General features: G+C 42.1%; 1 long non-coding RNA gene across 1 annotated transcript in view; it reads left to right on the top strand.

Moving 5' to 3' along the window:
- Window positions 1–19,283, top strand: part of LOC120871117 — a 108,165-nt gene that overhangs the window by 25,602 nt on the left and 63,280 nt on the right. The window contains exon 4 of the long non-coding RNA XR_005722959.1: window positions 8,131–8,138. This is a non-coding gene — a long non-coding RNA (uncharacterized LOC120871117). The remainder of the gene's footprint in view (window positions 1–8,130; window positions 8,139–19,283) is intronic.

Here is a 19,283-nt window from a genome sequence, read left to right as displayed (position 1 = left end):
CTGAGATTAGGTTATAAAGAATGTGCCTTCCATCTTGGGTGTGTTTCCTTGGACCACTCTCTCTTGGGAAAGCTGACTGCTATGTTGTGATGCAGCCCCGTGGAGAAGCACATGAGTTAGCCTGGAAGTGGATTCTCTCCTGGTCATGCCTTGAGATGACTGCAGTCCTGGCTGATACCTTGATTGCGGCCTTCTGAGGGATCTTGAGCCAGAAACACCTGCTAGGCCACTCCTGGATTCCTGACTGTGAGATAATAGGTGTTTGTGGTTTTCAGCTGCTAAGTTTTGGGGTCCTTTGTTACGCAGCAGTAGATAATTAATACATTCAGGAGTGGTTGAGAACAGGAGGGAGTAGATGTAGAGAAACGAGAAGCCCCCAGAGCCTGGGGAAATGTGCCTGTTATAGGTGTAAGTAGAGGCAGAGGAATGAATGAGATGAAGAAGAGAGAATGAGAAGGTGAAAGAGAGAGAGAAGACTTACCAGTGGGATGCTGGGGCCCAGAAGAAAGCAGACCACACCATTAAGAGAGGGGAGGAGGAAGTGGACCAGTCATGTTATGCACAGCAGATTTATCTGACTGAGGGATGTAGGTCCATAGAGTAAGCTAATCATTTTGCATCCTTCAGACTGATGTTCTTTAAATATTTGTTTAGTGTTAATTTGGAAGAGCGCTTGAGCATCATATGGGGCAAAGGCCTCTCCTCTATTGACCCAAACAGTTAGCTCTGGCTCCCTGCTTGCTTTCTATATTCAGCAAAACATAAGCCCTGCAATTAGAGACCCACCCTCATAGGTGGGCAGTTGGAAAACTGTTGTTACTCAGGCACGCCTCCTGGGGAGATCTCCCAGCCCTTCCCTGAGTAACTGATCAAGGTTTGCTTGCCAACTGCACACAGTACTAACTCCTGAGAGGAGTTCTAGTAAACACAGTTTTCTTCATTTGTTATATTTCCGGTGATGTTTTGGAGTCCCATATAGACAGGAGCCCTGGGCGGCCGCCTGGCTGCTGTGCCAATTAATCATGTCTAGGAGGAGGGAACGTGGGGAGAAACCATTCGATTGGCTGTTGTCGATAACCTTGGGCAGAGCTGTTTCAGTGGGGAGGCAGGGAAGGATGCTAGATTAAGCAAAGAGTAAATGTGTCCTGAAGCTGTGGAATCAGTGAGTGTGAAGAGGTGTTTTGAGAAGCCTGATAGATTGAGGAGAGAATAGGGTGAAGGAAAATGGCCCTCGTTTCTCTTTAATTATAGGGAAGATCTGAAAATGTTGCTAAACAATGGAAAAGCGTTCATTAAACAGGGAAACTTCAACTGTGTAAAAGAGATGGGGCCACTGAGGGGTAAAGAATGTCAAGAAGAGACAGATGAGAGAAGGACAAAGAGTGGCTGAGAGGTTGAGCTTTGGAGCTGGATGTCCTAAGATCTGAATCCTGGCTCTACCTTTTTCTACCTGTGCATCCTTGGGCAAATTGCTTAACCTTTCTGGGCCACTGCCTGGACTTTAAAATGGGGTTAATAATGCCTGCCTCACAGAGTTGTCCTAAGAGCCAAATAAATAGAATGCTATGGAATGTTCTCTCATGCCTGACTCCTTGTGATCCCATGAACTATAGGCTGCCAGGCTCCTCTGTCCATGGAATTTTTTCAGGTGAGAATACTGGAGTGGCTTGCCATTTCCTACCCCAGGGGATCTCCCCAACTCAGGGATCGAACCCACATTTCTTGTGTCTCCTGCATTGGCATGTGGATTCTTTACTGCGAGTGCCACCTGGGAAGTCCAGAGCTAAATAAGATAATGTTTTTAGAGTGCTTAGCAGAGTGCCTAGCATTTAGTAATATGTGGCAAACGTTGCTAAAACAAGAAACAGAGTCAGAGGTGAAACTAGGGGGAGATCTGTGACATTTAGGAATGGAGCAGAGAGTAAATGCTTAATAAGTTTTATTCCTGGGAAGTTTAAGATGTTTTCTGGCCAATGGAATCTGAGGAAAACTCTGCTGAGGGTGGAAGCTTCTGGGAAAGACTTTTCTCCTTCATTAAAAAGAGAGTCAAGAAGGTAAAGATCTCTTTTGAATATTTTTGGATGCTATTAAGTGAGTTGTGATGCCTAGAGCTGTTGCAGCCATTTTGCTACGTGTGTGTGTGTGTGTGTGTGTGTATGTGTGTGTGTGTGTGCATGAGTGTGTGTGTGTGTTGGGGGAGGGTATCAAGCCTGAGGATGTAGAGGCACTGAACAAACTATTTTAAATTCTGTATTGTTTAAGCTATTTTTTATTTTGGTATTCTGTTAATTGTAGTAAAATATATTGTAATTGAAAAGTGTCCCTGAAAGAGGAGGCTGCAGGGAACATGCTCAGGGAACTATAAATAGTTTGGCTGTGGGACAGGGTGGAAGGTGGGAAGGAGAATTCTGAGAAATACAAAAGAAATACAGTCATGGAAATGGGGACAAGCTCAGTGTAAGTGGAATATTCCCAAATATTTAAAACATTCCTTAATGCTGAAATACAAAGTAAAAGCAGTGAAATAGTGAGTGACAAGGGCAGAGATACTTGCAAGGATCAGATCATGGAGGCTTTGAATACCATGCTGGACAGATATGTTGGTTCAGTGGGAAACCACTGAATAATTTCAAGCATTAGGGACTTTCTAAGTATTCAGATGGGAGAAGATTGGTCTTTTACCACTTATGTATTTCCTATTTCTAGACATGCTTGTATTTCTAATTCTCACTTTGGGATGAAATCCTTAATTATACTAGATGATTAAGCTGCTTTTCCCTCTCACTCTGTCTAGGTCACAGATTTCAGGATAAATGGGGACCCTGGTTTTATGATAAGGACAGACCAGAACATGTGTTAGTCTTCAGCACTGTGATATTTCTCATGTATTTTCATTTAGCAGCCTTGTCTCTTATTAAATCTAATTAGTTTCTCTGCTGCTAAGAGAGCGAGTGAATCCTCAAGATAAAAATATGTAGTTTGAGTCAGATTTAGCAAAGGACCTTGCTCAGGGTTCTCTGTCATGCCTTTCAGAGGTTTTCAGCTTTTAGATTCAAGCTACCCCCTACTCATTGCCGATTGTCTGCAGGATAACAGACTTTTTATAAGTTGAAGGATTTTAGAATATATGCAGTCTAGTCACTTTGCAGTTGAGGAAACAGACCCAGCGAGGAGAAATGACTTATTCAGTGTAACAGAGCAGATCTGTGGAAGTGAAGCACAGCCTTCTGACTCTCAAACTATTGCTCTCATGGCTTTAACAAGGTGAACACCAATGGTAGACTTCTGAATGCCATCAATGCATGAGAATATTTACCAATTAACTTTCCACTTAAAAAATCAATCCCCCTACAGATACTTCTTTTAAGTCTTCACTAGTCTGTCCCTACCTTATAGTCAGTGGCTCAGTCAACCTCTTCCTTAATTATCAGATGTTGTAAACATCTAACAGTGTTCAAGAAATATAATGCGAATTGGTTCATCTGTACCATTTTTTTCTAGATTCCTATTTGCAAAGCAGAAATAGAGACACAGACGTATGGGCACCAAGGGAGAAAGAAAAGGGGTGGGATGAATTGGGAGATGGGAATTGACATATATACACTATTGATATATCTATAAAATAGATAACTAATGAAAACTGACTCTATAGGACAGGCAACTCTACTCAATGTTCTGACCAAAATGAGAAAGAAATACAGAAAGGAAGGGATATATGTATGTTGACTCAGACCAGTAATGAATCTGCCTGCAATGCAGAAGACCCAGGTTTGATCCTTGGGTCAGGAAGATCCCTTGGAGAAGGGAATGGCTGCCCACTCTATTATTTTTGCCTGGAAAATCCCATGGACAGAGGAGCCTGGTGGGCTATAGTCCATGGGGTCAAAAAGTATCAGACGTGACTGAGGAACTATTATTTTTTTTCATGTTTATATATGTATAGCTAGTTCACTTTGCTATACAGAAAATACTACATTTAAAGCAACTATAATCCAATAAAAATTTTTAAAAAAGAAATATAATGCAAACCAACTGAAAAGTGGACCTGCAAATCTTGCATAAGATGTGGGATTTCATGAAGCTGATGACAGTTATACTAGTGAACTGCTCACATCTCATGCACAGCCCTTGACAACTGAACACCTAGCAGAGTTAGGCAATTAAAGAAGAGAAAATTCTAGAAGTATGACCCTACAATGGGAGCTGGCAAGGGGAGGGATGAGGAAAACAGTGGGCTAAGTTACTATCAGGAAAATTGATGAATCTGATTGTAATGAACTTGTTGGAAAAGTCAAGTAGGAAGTGAAGCACCTCTATGATATGTTGGGGTATAATTTGGTTAGAAGAATTGTGCTCTGTATCAAACAAATCAATAATACATTCTTGGTTTTGAGAATTAGAGCATGTAATTATAGAGTAACTTGTTTATAACAAGTTTTTAATTGATGTGTAAATTTGTTTTCACAATTTTTAGTTTGATATTTGAAATAAATTTCCAATCAAAACAAAAGCCTTTCTCCACTATTTTTATCAGGTAGGATTTTTTTCAGCTGCAAGTAGCATAAACCTGACTGTAGTGATTTAAACATTTGTTTATAATAGCATGAAGTTGAGGGAAAGTGGTTTTTGGCTCAGGTGCATTGGCTCAATAATCCCATAATAATGCCTCTGTAATTCTCTTGTATTTTCCCTCAAAGTTGCAAGATGGCTATTGCTGTTCCAGCCTTCACATCTGTACTCAGTTCAAGAAGGGAATGGGGAGAAGGCTCTGCTGATCTTGCCTGATTCTTTATTAAGTCAGAAAATCAAAGCCTTTCCCAGAAGCTTCATTGAAGATGTCTGCTAAAGCCATAACTTCCCTAGCTTTAAAGTCATCTGGAAATTGAGTATTTGGATCTCCAGCCTTCAAACAGTGGGAGATGGCAAGGGATACAGGTATTGTGAATGACCAGTAGGTGAAGGACAGGGAAGCCTAGCATGCTGGAGTTGCAAAGAGTTGGACAGGACTGAGCTACTGAACAACAAAGTACCTACTACAGTATTTCAAACAGTCTTTAAAAAAATTCAGGTATTAGTTTTCTATGATAGGAAGACTCATCTGCACCTGGAACTGTACCTTCAAGGCCCAAGAAGCTCCCAGAGATCAGCGAATCTTGGGGCATCTTTAGCTGGATCTGAGCCTGGAAATTGCTTTGGGCAATGTCACCTTGCGATGATTCTGGCTTTTAGAAAAATACAACTACTATGTGCAAGCAGTTTACTTTTCCTGTGTGGTATTGCATTTGATTCTTGTAACAAGCCCTGTGAGGAACATAAAGGAGATATTGTTACAGTCACATGTCACAAATGAGGAAACTGAAACTCAGAGAGATCAAGCAACTTGTCCAAGGTAACCCAGTTGGAAGGTAGAAAAGTTGAGATTTTGAATCTTGATTTGTCTGACTCCAGATATTTTGCGCTATCCATTGTGCTATAATGCTATGTATCAGCATTTTCCAAAATATGGCCCATAGAAACAGTTGAAAAGTGAAAAAAGTGAAAATGTTATTCGCTCAGTCATGTCCAACTCTGTGAACCCATGGACTGTAGCCCGCCAGGCTTCTCTGTCCATGGAATTCTCCAGGCAAGCATACTTCAGTAAGTAGGGCCATTCCCTTCTCTAGGGTATCTTCCCGACCCAGGGATAGAACCCAGATCTCCCACATTGTAGGCAGATTGTTTACTGTCTGAGCCACCAGGGAAGCTAGAAAAGGTGGAGGATAATGTGTTCAAACAAATTTGAGACCTTCTGTGAGAAAGAGTTGGACAAAGACTTCTCCGATGTTGCATTGTAATTCTGCAAGAGCATTAGGAGACACATGCTTTCCACAACTCTTTAAAACATGCCATAGAACTATCCACTCAGCTGTTCATCTCTCAAGCATTGTTGAGCTACGAGTGTGTGGCAGCCACTTTTCCAGCTCTTGGGAAACGTTAGTGATCAAGATAGACCTGGTCCCTACCAGTCAGCTTACATCTCCAAATACTCTCTGGGAAAAACTGTGATACTTAGTAGGGTTCACCTCTCTCCAGAGAGGAGGTATCCCAAAGGCAATAAATGATTAGATTCTAGTACTGTTCTTGCATACTAGCCTTGACCCAACTCAATTTGTTCCCAAAAGTCAGCCTGTTGGCTTTCCAGATATAAAAGGGAACATTCTCTTCCTTTCCTGGATTTCATGGGAGGAGAGATAGGTGAGCTAACAGAGGCAGAATATTATAGAAAGAAGATAAACATGAGGAGAGAATGGTTGACCAGATGTTTTGGTGATCCTTACGTCTCATAGGCTGGGAGACTATGAGGACCGGTGCCCTAAGATGCTCCACTCTCATTGTGGCATTCGCTGTTCTCCCTTCTCTGCTCATTGCTCTAACCTCTCCCCTGTGACTTCTCTGCTTTTCTCTTGTGCTTTTGAATGACTTGTTTTCCCTGATGACAGCTGACCTCTCTGTTTTCAATCCATTTCTAGAGTGAGAAACTAGTTATAAAATATTAAATCCTTATAAATATTAATGCCTCATTACTGTATCATTAATTCAGCCTTCTGGACTGAGAGGTCAGGATTAGGCTGATGAGTGGGTCTATCGTGTTTACCTGTTACAACCACCGCCGCCGTCACCCTACCACCCCTACTCCTACCATTTCCACAGTGGCTACCACTGGCAACTTTATAAGGTCTTCTAGCAACTGAGAAACTATCCGTTTGGGAGCCTCAGTGATTTTTTTCACTCTACTTTTTCTCTTCACCAATTACTTCCTAGGGCTCAGAAGGTGTATCCAGTAGGGTCATTGAACTTTAAAGAGTTGTTGCTGAAAGGGGCATCCTGAGACCCTAAGGCAAATTCTAATCTGGGTGGTGAAACATGCCATTTCTCTCTACCACATCTTTGTCTTATTTCTCATCATTGTCAATACGGTCCGTATAACTCATAATAATAATGGTATAGGGAACTGGTAAACTTAGAAGTTATTTCCCTCCAACCTGAGAGACATTTCTACATTTCCAGCTGCTTTTATTTCTAAAGGTGGAAACTTTGCTTGAGTGGGTTATGTAGATGCAAAGCAAATATGTACCCATTACTCCAGGGGAGGAACATAGCAGATATGTTTGGAGATAGATAAAAGCTTTTTCTCTCTATATTCCTTGTTGAATGGACCTTGTTGACTTATGGAGGGGGGTGGATTCTAGAGATGGACATGCTAATGAGTCAAAGGGTATATCAGTCAGCATAGGTAAGATAGGCTGCAATAATGAACAACTCTAAAATATTAAAACAACAGAGGCTTATTTCCTATTCATCCTATATATTCAGCTGGGTTATGCTTATGTATTCACTCTCTGGGACCAAGGCTGATAAAAACATCCACCATTTCAATCATTGATAGTCTCTGTGGAAGAAGAAAACAGTTCTTTAGGTGTTACATTCACAATTTAGTGTTCTGGTCTAGAAGTGGTACTCAGCTCTTCTTAACAACTCATTAATCTGAACCATATATAGTAACTAGGTGGATAATAACTAGGAGACCATGAAGTTCAATTCTACTGTGTGTCTGGAAGGTGGAGAGCCAGAAACAGTGTGAATAGCATTAGTGACTCTTTCAAGGCGTATGAACATTTTTAAAGCTTTTAATACATATTGCCAAACTATCCTACAGATTGTACTGGTTAAAATGATGTTAAAATGTGTTAAAATGATATGGACTTGTTTTGATAAGTATACTGTACTCCGTTTCATGGATGTATTTTAAATCATCTCATCAGTTCCTTGACAGTGAATATTTTTATACACATATATATTGGCCCTTTATTTCTTTAGGATAAATTCATAGAAATTGGATTGCTGAATCAAAGTATATGAACTCTAAGTTTTTTGGTGCACACCATCATATATTCCTCTCAAAAATGTACCTTTTTATACCTGTACCTTCAAAATAGAAGAGTGCCTGTTTCATTGATTTGGAAAGACTATTCATAACAATTGTCTTCTAAGTTCCTTGATTCCAATTTCCAAGTCCAGATACCCCTGACATTGACTGGTTAGAGGTTGATTTCAGACGTTTGGATTTGCATCAGGTGAGGAATAAAAGAGATAAGAGAGTTTGCCTGCAAGTGCCATTTACTGGCTGGGCAGGCAGTGAGTGTTCTGACTTGCTTTTGTGTTAACTTAGGGTGTCTGCTTGCTAAATTTACCTTGAAACCCAGTTTCATATCAGCCAAGCTAATGGATGAGGCTCACCAGATGATCAGGAGACCAATGGGGCACTTGTTTGACACACCACCTCAGCAGAGTGCTCAATTTTCTCAATGATAGTGGCCAAGTCATCCCAGCCTGCTGATAACAGTGTAAGTTCAGTTCAGTTCAGTCACACAGACTGCAGCACGCCAGGCTTCCCTGTCCATCACCAACTCTTGGAGCTTGCTCAAACTCATGTCCATCGAGTTCATGATGCCATCCAACCATCTCATCCTCTGTTGTCTCCTTCTCCTCCTGCCTTCAATATTTCACAGCATCAGGGGCTTTTCCAATGAGTCAGTTCTTCATATAAGGTGGCCAAAGTATTGGATCTTCAGCTTCTACATCAGTCCTCCCAGGGAATATTCAGGACTGGTTTCTTTTAGGATGGGCTGGTTTAATCTCCTTGCAGTCCAAGAGACTCTCAAGAGTCTTCTCCAACACCACAGTTAAAAAGCATCAGTTCTTCAGTGCTCAGCTTTCTTTATGGTCCAGCTCTCACATCCATACATGACCACTGGAAAATCCATAGCTTTGACTGGATGGAACTTTGTCAGCAAAGTAATGTCTCTGCTTTTTAATATGCTATCTAGGTTGGTCATAACTTTTCTTCTAAGGAGCAAGCGTCTTAATCTCATGGCTGCAGTCACCATCTGCAGTGATTTTGGAGGCCAAGAAAATAAAGTCTCTCACTGTTTCCACTGTTTCCCCATCTATTTGCATGAAGTGGTCGGAATGGATGTCATGATCTTAGTTTTTTGAATGTTGAGTTTTAAGTCAGCTTTTTCACTCTTCTCTTTCACTTTCATCAAGAAGTTCCTCTTTACTTACATCTTTAGTTCCTCTTCACTTTCTGTGATAAGGGTGGTGTTATCTGCATATCTGAGGTTATTTGATATTTCTCTTGGCAAACATGATTCCAGCTTGTTCTTCATCCAGCCCAGCATTTCGCATGATGTACTCTGCATTTAAGGTAAATAAGCAGGGTGACAATATACAGATGTGATGTACTCCTTTCCCAATTTGGAACCAGTCTGTTGTTCCATGTCCCATTCTAACTGTTGCTTCTTGACCTGCATACAGATTTCTCAGGGGGCAGATAAGGTGGTCTGGTATTCCCATCTCTTTCAGAATTTTCCACAGTTTGTTGTGATCTATACAATGAAAGGCTTTGGCGTAGTCAATAAAGCAGAAATAGCTGTTTTTATGGAACTCTCATGCTTTTTGTATAATCCAGTGGATGTTGGCAATTTGATCTCTGACTCCTCTGCCTTTTCTAAATCCAGCTTGAACATCTGGAACATCTTGAACATCTTGGTTCACATACTGTTAAAGCCTTGCTTGGAGAATTTTGAGCATTAATTTGCTAGCATGTGAGATGAGTGCAATTGTGCGGTAGTTTGAACAATCTTTGGCACTGCCTTTCTTTGGGATTGGAATGAAAACTGACCTTTTCCAGTCCTGTGGCCACTGTTGAGTTTTCCAAATTTTCTGACATATTGAATATGGCACTTTAACAGCATCATCTTTTAGGATTTGAAATAGCTCAGCTGGAATTCCATCAGCTCCACTAGCTTTGTTTGTAGTGATGCTTCATAAGGCCTACTTGACTGCAGACTCAGGATGTGTGGCTCTAGGTAAGTGATCACACCATTGTGGTTATCTGGGTCATGAAGATCTTTTTTATATAGTTTTTTTGTGTGTATTCTTGCTACCTCTTCTTAATATCTTCTGCTTCTGTTAGGTCCATACCATTTCTGTCCTTTATTGAGCCCATCTTTGCATGAAGTGTTCCCTTGGTATTTCTAATGTTCTTGAAGAGATCTCTAGTCTTTCCCATTCTATTGTTTTCCTCTATTTCTTTGCATTGATCACTGAGGAAGGCTTTCTTATCTTTCCTTTCTATTCTTTGGAACTCTGCATTCAGATGCTTATATCTTTCCTTTTCTTCTTTGCCCTTAGCGTCTCTTCTTTTCTCAACTATTTGTAAAGAATCCTCAGACAACCATTTTGTCTTTTTTGCGTTTCTTTTTCTTGGGGATGGTCTTGATCACTGCCTCCTGTACAGTGTCACTCCATCCATAGTTCTTCAGGCGCTCATCTATCAGATCTAATCTCTTAAATCTATTTGTCACTTCCACTGTATAATTGTAAGGGATTTGATTTAGGTCATACCTGGTCTAGTGGTTTTCCCTACTTTCTTCAGTTTAAGTCTGAATTTTGCAGTCAGGAGTTCATGTTCTGAGCCACAGATTGCTCTCGGTCATGTTTTTATTGACTGTATAGATTTTCTCCCTCTTCTGCTGCAAATATGTTCAATCTGATTTCAGAATTGACCATCTGGTGATGTCCATGTGTAGAGTCATCTCTTGTGTTGTTGGAAGAGGATGTTTGCTATGACCAGTGCGTTCTCTTGGCAAAGCTCTTTTAGCCTTTGCCCTGCTTCATTTTGTCCTCCAAGGCCAAACTTGCCTGTGACTCCAGGTATCTCTTGACTTCGTACTTTAGCATTCCAGTCCCCTAGGATGAAAAGGACATCTTTTTGTTAGCTCTAGAAGGTCTTGCAGGTCTTCATAGAATCATTCAACTTCAGCTTCTTTGGCATTAATCGTTAGGTCATAGACTTGGATCACTGTGATACTGAATGGTTTACCTTGGAAACAAACAGAGATCATCTGTCATTTTTGAGACTACACCCAAGTACTGCATTTCAGACATTTTTGTTGACTATGAGGGCTACTCCATTTCTTCTAAGGGATTCTTGCCCACAGTAGTAGATATAATGGTCATCTGAGTTAAAATCGCCCATTCCAGTCCATTTTAGTTCACTGATTCCTAAAATGTCAACATTCACTCTTGCCATCTCCTGTTTGACTGCTTCCAATTTGCCTTGATTCATGGACCTAACATTCCAGGTTCCTATGCAATATTGTTCTTTACAGCATCAGACTTTACTTCCATCACCAGTCACATCTACAGCTGGATGTTGTTTTCACTTTGGGTCTGTCTCTTCATTCTTTCTGGAGTCATTTCTCCACTCTTCTCCAGTAACATATTAGGCACCTACTGACCTGGGGAATTCATTCTTCAGTGTCATATCTTTTTGCCTTTTCATCCTGTTCATGGGGTTTTCAAGGCAAGACTACTGAAGTGGTTTGCCATTCCCTTCTCCAGTGGACCACATTCTGTCAGAACTCTTCACCATGACCCATCCATTTTGGGTGGCCCTACACAGCATGGCTCATAGACAAGGCTGTGGTCCCTGTGATCAGTATGGTTAGTTTTCTGTGATTATGGTTTTCATTTCTGTCTGCCCTCTGATGAATAAGAATAAGAGGCTTATGGAAGCCTCCTGATGGGAGAGACTGACTGAGGGGGAAACTGGGTCTTGTTCTGATGGGCGGGGCCATGCTCAGTAAATCTTTAATCCAATTTTCTGTTGATGGGCAGGGCTGTGTTCCCTCCCAGTTGTTTGGCCTGAGGCCTCCACCAGAGACTGCTGGACACTCACAGGCAAGTCTAACTCGGTCTCTTATGGGGACACTGGTCCTTTCTCCTGGCTCTTGGTGTGCACAAGGTTTTGTTTGTGCCCTCCAAGAGTCTGTTTCCCCAATCCAATGGAAGTTTTGTTATCAAATCCCACTGACCTCCAAAGTCATATTTGCTAGGAGTTCCAATCACTTTGCTGGATCCTCAGGTTGGGAAATCTGTTGTGGGTCCTAGAACTTTCTTAACAGTGAGAGAATTTCTTTGGTATAATTGTTTTGTAGTTTGGGGGTCATCTGCCTGGCAGCTCTATGGTGGAGCTAATGGTGACCTCCTCCATATGCTGTGTGACCCAGATCTGCTACAGCAAGAGCCCCTGTCCCCGTGGCAGGCCATTGCCGACCCATGCCTCCACTGGAGACACTCAAACACTCAAAGGCAGGTCTGAGCCAGTCTATATGGGGGCCTCTGGGTTTGATTCTAAATGTGATTTTGTTCCTCCTACCGTCTTGTTGGGGCTTCTCCTTTGCCCTGGGGTGTAGGGTATCTCTTTTTGTCAGGTTCCAACATTCTCCTGTAGATGGTTGTTCAGCAGCAAGTTGCAATTTTGGAGTTCTCACAGGAGAAGATGAGCACACATCTTTTTACTCTGCCATCTTAATCTTTATCTGTAACAGCATAAGAGGAGAGGGCAACTGGCAAATTGAAGCTTTTAATGGAGTGACTGGGGAAGGACAGATGAAGGAGAGAGTGAGAAGAAGCACCTGTAGATGCATTTTCTAACAATGCAGACATAACTTTGGGGAAGGTTAAAGAGCTACATACATTGAAAAGGACAGGGTTTTGCTACATGAGATGCTAGTATAATAAAACTACAGTGCTTGGCAGGAGGGGAGGCACATAGCTCTGCCTTGAAGATTCATGAGACATTTGGGAAAAGATGGATTCTCAGATTATAATGTCATTATTTGTTTCTCTCTCATGTGTTTTCTGTTTCCACAGTAATGATGTTTACTAAAGAGGAAAGAAGAAAAAGCACAGAAAATTTTAAGTAGAGGTGATGACAAGATATTCATTCTAAGCTTTAGTATTGTCATTCATGTACTTGTGTGTATGCATAAATAGGCACACATATGTATACAGTGGAGAAGGAAATAGCAACCCACTCCAGTGTTCTTGCCTGGAGAATCCCAGGGACAGGGGAGCCTGGTGGGCAGCCGTCTATGGGGTCGCACAGAGTCGGACACGACTGAAGTGACTTAGCAGCAGCAGCAGCAGCAGCATGTATACAGATGTCACTTATAACTCTCTCTAGCCCTGTATTAATTAGAATATTTTGACTGCATAGAATAACTCTAACTCAACGTGACTTAAATAATAAGGACATTTATTATCAGTAGGGAGACCATATCATTTATCATTCAAACCAGTAAACTTTTGTTCAGGACAAATGCTAAATCAGAAAATACACTGGCACAAATGTCAACTGAAACAGCTCCAGGAAAACCAGGATTTTATGGAATGAATGTTTATGTCCCTCAATGTCTAATCCCCAGTGTGATGGTATTTGGAGATGGGGCTTTTTAAATGTCATTAGGTCAGGAGGGTGGTGCCCTCATGAATGGAATTTGTACCCTTACAAGAAGAGGCCAGAGAGCTAGCTAGCCCTCTTTTTCCACCATGTGAGAATACAAGGGAGTTTCTCAAGGTCTTCTGCAATCTGGAAGAGGGCTCTCACCAGAACTTGACCACTCTGATCTCTTACTTCCAGCCTCCAAAATGTAAGAATTAAATGCTTATTGTTTAAACCACTCAGTCTATGACAAGTTGTTATATCAGCCTGTGCTAAGGCAAGGATCACCCTATGTTATCCTACACATAAGGGCATCTCTAGACAGGGCATATCTAGAGTTAACTCTGAGGATCAAAGACTCTGAGGCTCTCAAAGTCTCAATAGCTAGCTTTTGTCCTTATACTTTTCTTTTTGAGTTCAGAGATGTCTGCAACAGCTTGAAGCATCAAGAGAACATCATCATAAAAGACACTGACTTTATTGTTTTTAAAATCTTTAATATTTTAATGATGTTGTGTGGTTTTTCAGTATGCAGGCCTTATACATTTTTCTTAAATATATTTCTAAGTATCTTTTTAGTGATATTTTAAATGAGGCACTGACTTTGTTAGAACAAGAAAATGTATCTCCCAGGGTCCCCAGCAGACTTCCTATTGCTCAGAATTGTATCACATGCCCATGCTTCAACAAATCACTGACAAAGGCAATGAAATTACCATGATTGGTTTTGACCATTTGAGATTTACTCGTCTCTTGGGGTTAAGAGGGAACATAGCCCCAATTCAAGCACTTGGCTGATAGGAAAATAAATAAAATTGGAATTCTCTTGGTAAAAAGGATGCAGTGAATGGTTGTTGGGTAGGCAGTCAACTCACTCACTCTGGCCAGAGCTCCCATGCAGGATTATTTGAGAGACAGACATAGATTTGGCTCATAGTAAAGAATCCACCTGCCAGTACTCTTGCCTGGAAAATCCCATGGATGGAGGAGCCTGGTAGGCTGCAGTCCATGGGGTGCTAAGAGTCGGACATGACTGAGCGACTTCTCTTTCACTTTTCAGTTGCATGAATTGGAGAAGGAAATGGCGGCCCACTCCAGTGTTCTTGCCTGAAGAATCCCAGGGACAGGGGAGCCTGGTGGGCTTCCGTCTGTGGGGTTGCACAGAGTCGGACACGACTGAAGCAACTTAGCAGCAGCAGCAGCAGCAGCCATTGCTGGAGATGCAAAAGACACAGGTAACATCTCTGGGTTGGGAAGGTCCCCTGGAGGAGGAAATGACAACCCACTCCAGTATTCTTGCTGGGGAAAATCCCCTGGGCAGAGGAGTCTGTGGGATCATAAAGAGTCAGACATGGCTGAGCATGCACACAGAACCAACAGACATAGATAATCAGTGGGATGATTACCCAGAATTCAGAGACTGAGAAGTCAATGGCTGTGTCCAGTCGGGAGGAGGGAGGCGGAAACTAGGGCTCAGAGTGGCTAGTTATTTGATGTTAATCCCAGAGACACTAAACATCCAAGAAAGGATTAGAATTCAGTTCTGACTCCATTGTCCTTTATCATGTGGTACTATGCTAATCTCAAAAGTCAAAACTATTTTCTTTGGTTGGGGGTGAAAAGTATAGGAAGTAAAAGACAAACATAATTTATAATTGGGTTGGGAAGATGAGATTCATTGAGTTGTGATCCACGCATGGAACTCTGTCCTTTTGCTTTCCCATGTAAGGCAGGATTTTGGAATACAAGTGCCACAAACTTATATTATTAGAGAGACAACTTGAATTGACTTTAATTTTTTTAAAGAATTGAAAAAAGAAATAAAAGGAAGAGACAAATCATCTTTTGAAAACTATTGTTAGTGTTTTTTTAAACCACAATAGGGTTACTTTTACCACATTTCACTGTCAGTTTCCATGCATTTGAAGTGTATCAACCTACCTTGTTGAATACTGGTGCTCCACAAGTCACCAGTGGGTGGAATAGTGGGAAAGGAGGGGAGAGCAATGGAGAAAACCTCAATCCTTCAGAAATACCCTAGCTTGGATGATAGCATATGTATGGGGGACCCACAGTCAGCTGTCACCCCCCTTCTTCCATGCCCTCCCTTCTCCCTATTCTTCTTCTTCCAATTAAGCCTACTCAGGACCCATTTCTAACAAGGGGCTGTGTGTGAGTGCTTCTTGATGATTTCATTTTCAACAAGTTATAAGTCAGGAAGCAGCTGGGAGCAGAGCAACTCAGATATGAGCAGTCTTGGCTAATTAGATTTCCGGCTGCCTTATTCCTTTACCCAACACCCTACCAGTCTGCCGTCCTGTCATGCCCTCTGTTGAATTTCATTCCACTGGTTGTCTTGGTTAATTTGCAGAAATCAGGCAGAAATACACCATCTTCTACATTTATTAAAGGTTTCTCTGCTGGGGCTGATAATGTCAGAAATCAGTAGCAAATTCTTCATGCCCCAGGGGTATCTCCACAGTGAACAACCTCCTTATGGTCAGAGAGTATGGACACTGCCAAAGAGGCATTTGTCAATTAGTAGAGACATTTTTGGCTGATGGATGACTGGAGGAGGGGCATGAACATCTACCTAAGGGGTTAAAAAAAAAAAAACACTAAACTTCTTGTAAAGTCAGTCCTGCACAGTAAAAAGTTATCCCCAGTATGTTAGTAGACACTGATAAACCCTGCAAAATGCAGAGAGGAGGAGGAATCCTTAGCTTAAACTTCTCCCCTTTAAGAGGCTTAAAACCTCTGATCTAGGTATGGAGGTGGGAGAAAAGGGGTTTGACTCTCTGTCTAAAGGTGTTCTGGGCACTCCTGGCTCATTCTGTTTCTTTTTCACTGCTGGACCTCCAGAATCCCACACAATGCCAGGCTCATAGTAGATGCCCAGTCTCTCAAGATTGACTTAAGTTGTTCATGCTGTCTTCTAACCATAGGATCATGCCTGATTTCAGTGAAATTTTAATTGAATGTCTACTGTATCATCAGTGTCCAGTGAGGAAGACAGAAAACACACTAGGTATTTAAGAAAAAACAAACAAAAAAAAACTTTAGCAGCACCCCAAGGCATGTGAGACCTTAGTTCCCTGACCAGTGATGGAACCCTCACCCCATGCATTGGAAGGGAGAGTCTTAACCTCTAGACTGCCAGGGAAGTCCCACACAAGGTATTTTAATGGGGGGAGTTTAATATAGGGAATTGGGTGGATAGATTGTAGAAATGGCAAAAGTAGGAGAAAGATAGATGTAATAGCCAAGGGAATCTGCTACTGTTCTATAGCTGGGGGATCAAAGGGAAGAACATATGGTTATCAAAGCCTAGAAGCTGAGAAGAGGGGCTCTTGGATCTGAGCTTATACCTCTGATGAGGGGAGACCTCTCGTTTGTGCTAGGACCTGTGAAAGGGTACACATTGCCTGACCCTGGGAGTGCTGAAAACAACTGTAGGCTAGAATCACTTGCCAAAGCAGAGTGGCAGGTGGTGGTGGTGATGGTGCTGAGGCTACAGGGTGATGGGGGTTGGATGCCAACCATAAGAAGGAGCAAGTCCCTAAGTCCCTTCTGCCTCCTTCAGCCTTGACATCTCCCGCTATTGACAATGGATAAAGGGATCTAGCTGGCAAAGGAGAAGTGTAATTTTCAGACCTCACAGCAACAACACAAAGCAGATTAATGAAGGGCAGTTTTAGAGCTGGGAGATGAGAGTTGACTAGGATTTCGTGTTAGGTCTTGGGACTCTAGAGGTGAGCAAGGCAGGTGCAGTCCAGGCTTTCAGAACTTGCAGACCAGGGACATTATGAGAATAATTAAAAACACAATTAATTACTGCTATAATACATATTTTAAAGTACAAGTACAGGGCATGGGGAAAGCACATAATAGGGGACATGAACTTGTTTGGGGCTAAGATTCTTCTCTTAAGAAGGAAGCACTTAAGATACAGCCTGAAGGGTGAAGAGGATGACTTAGCACAGTGAAAAGGAGAGGCAGAGAAACCATGATATGTATTGATGAAGCCAAAAAAAAAAAACCCTCAGCATATTATTTTAGCAAAATAGAAGTTTGATTAAATAAAACAAATGAGCCAACCATATCCTTGTGGCATGTGGGGCCACATTTCCGAGGTTCAACATGGGTCAGGCTTCCACTCTAGTTTTATTCATAAAATTAATTCAGTACCCATAGGAGGTAGGCAATCATCGTCTACAGGAAATTGAACAATAACAGAGCCCTCTTTTATTGATGAGCAATAATTTGCAGGGTTAGCAACAATGCCCACAAATTCCTCTGTTGTAAGATGAATGAGGTATAGGTTAATTGTCTAGGCCAAGGTCTGGCACAGAGTAGATTTTTAGAAAATGTGAGGTTCCTTCTCCCCTGGCAGTGACTCACATCTGGGTTCTAGTCCTAGTCTGAGTACTTCCTCATCTGCTTTGTCCCGTATTTCATCAGTTGTCATTGAAGCCTGTAATGACCACACTTGGATGTCTCTGTATTGCTAGGAATCTGGGGAGCACAGAACTGACCAAATCTTTGAGATACCTGTGAGGTCTTCACCTTGTGTTTCTTTTTTTTAATTAAAAAAAATAATTTAAGATTTTTTTTGATGTAGATCATTTTCTTTAAAGTCTTTATTGATCCTATTATAATATTGCTTCTATTTTTAAAAAATGTTTTGTATTTTGGCTGTGTGGCAGGATCTTGGCTCTCTGACCAGGGATCAGACCTGTATCTCCTGCTTTGGAAAATGAATTCTTAACCACTGGACCACCAGGGATGTCCCTTCACCTTGTATTTCTAAGTTGTATAGTTGATGGAAACTGAAAATCCTTGATCTATTCACTAACAACTGACTCTGTGCCAGGACCCTGCCCTCCAGGGGAACTAATAGTCTTACTGGTCAACCTGAGGCTCTTAAGATCTTGAGGCAAGAGGAGTCTGATTTGCTGTCTGCTGTCTCCCCAATTTCTGAAACAGAGCCTAGCACATAGTGAAAATGAAAGCCCCTCAGTCTTGTCCGATTCTTTGCGACCCCATGGACTGTAGCCCACCAGGCTCATCTGTCCATGGGGATTCCCCAGGCAAGAATACTGGAGTGGGTTGCCATGCCCTCCTCCAGGGTATCTCCCAACCCATGGGTTGAAACCAGGTCTCCCACGTTGCAGGCGGGTTCTTTACCACTTGAGCCATGAGGGAAGATCAAGAATACTGGAGTGGGTAGCCTATCCCTTCACCAGGGGATCTTTCCAACCCAGTAATCGAACCAGGGTCTCCTGCACTGCAAGCAGATTCTTTACCAACTGAGCTACCAGGGAAGTCCAACACACAGTAGGGATTCACAAATATTTTTAATATAAGCAATGGGAGCCAAAGAAGGAAGAAGCAGAAAGGGGGTAAGCCACAAAACATCAGAAGAGTGGATCCCCAGAATACCACTTCAACAGAAGGTTCCTGGCAAGGGTCCATAGCTGAGCATCCTCTGTGACGCACTTCCTCCTGCCTGGCCTGGCTCCCAGAGGACAGCTCTCTACTCAGACCAGTTTCTTCATCATTAGGCCAGGCAGAAAAACCAATCAAGACCAAGTTTCTACTCCCAGGAGAGAGATTAGTGATCCCATAGAAACTCAGACAGACCTGGGTCCAAATTCTCCTTTCCCAACTTGTGAGTTTCACATCTCTGGAGAACCCTTTGATTTTTCCTCAATCTTTGTGCCCCTGTACAAAGGGGAGGACTGCATATTTCTCAAGGGGACTTCTGTGAGGTTGAATGTGATCATGTGACTATGGATGAGGCCTGAGGCTTCCACCTTTGTTGGCTTCTTTGTTCCCTGAAATATTCAAGTTCAGCCTCCACTGCCCTAAGGGCGGGGCGGGGGGGGGCGGGGGGGGGGGGCCCGGGGCGGCCGGGGAAGGATTCCAGTGACATCTGTAGCTTTGGAAG

This window comes from Oryx dammah, unplaced genomic scaffold (genome assembly GCF_014754425.2).
Source record: "Oryx dammah isolate SB20612 unplaced genomic scaffold, SCBI_Odam_1.1 HiC_scaffold_12, whole genome shotgun sequence".
NCBI classification, from domain to species: domain Eukaryota; kingdom Metazoa; phylum Chordata; class Mammalia; order Artiodactyla; family Bovidae; genus Oryx; species Oryx dammah.
The sequence above is the reverse complement of the archived record's forward strand: the minus strand, read 5'-3'. Positions and strand labels throughout refer to the sequence as shown.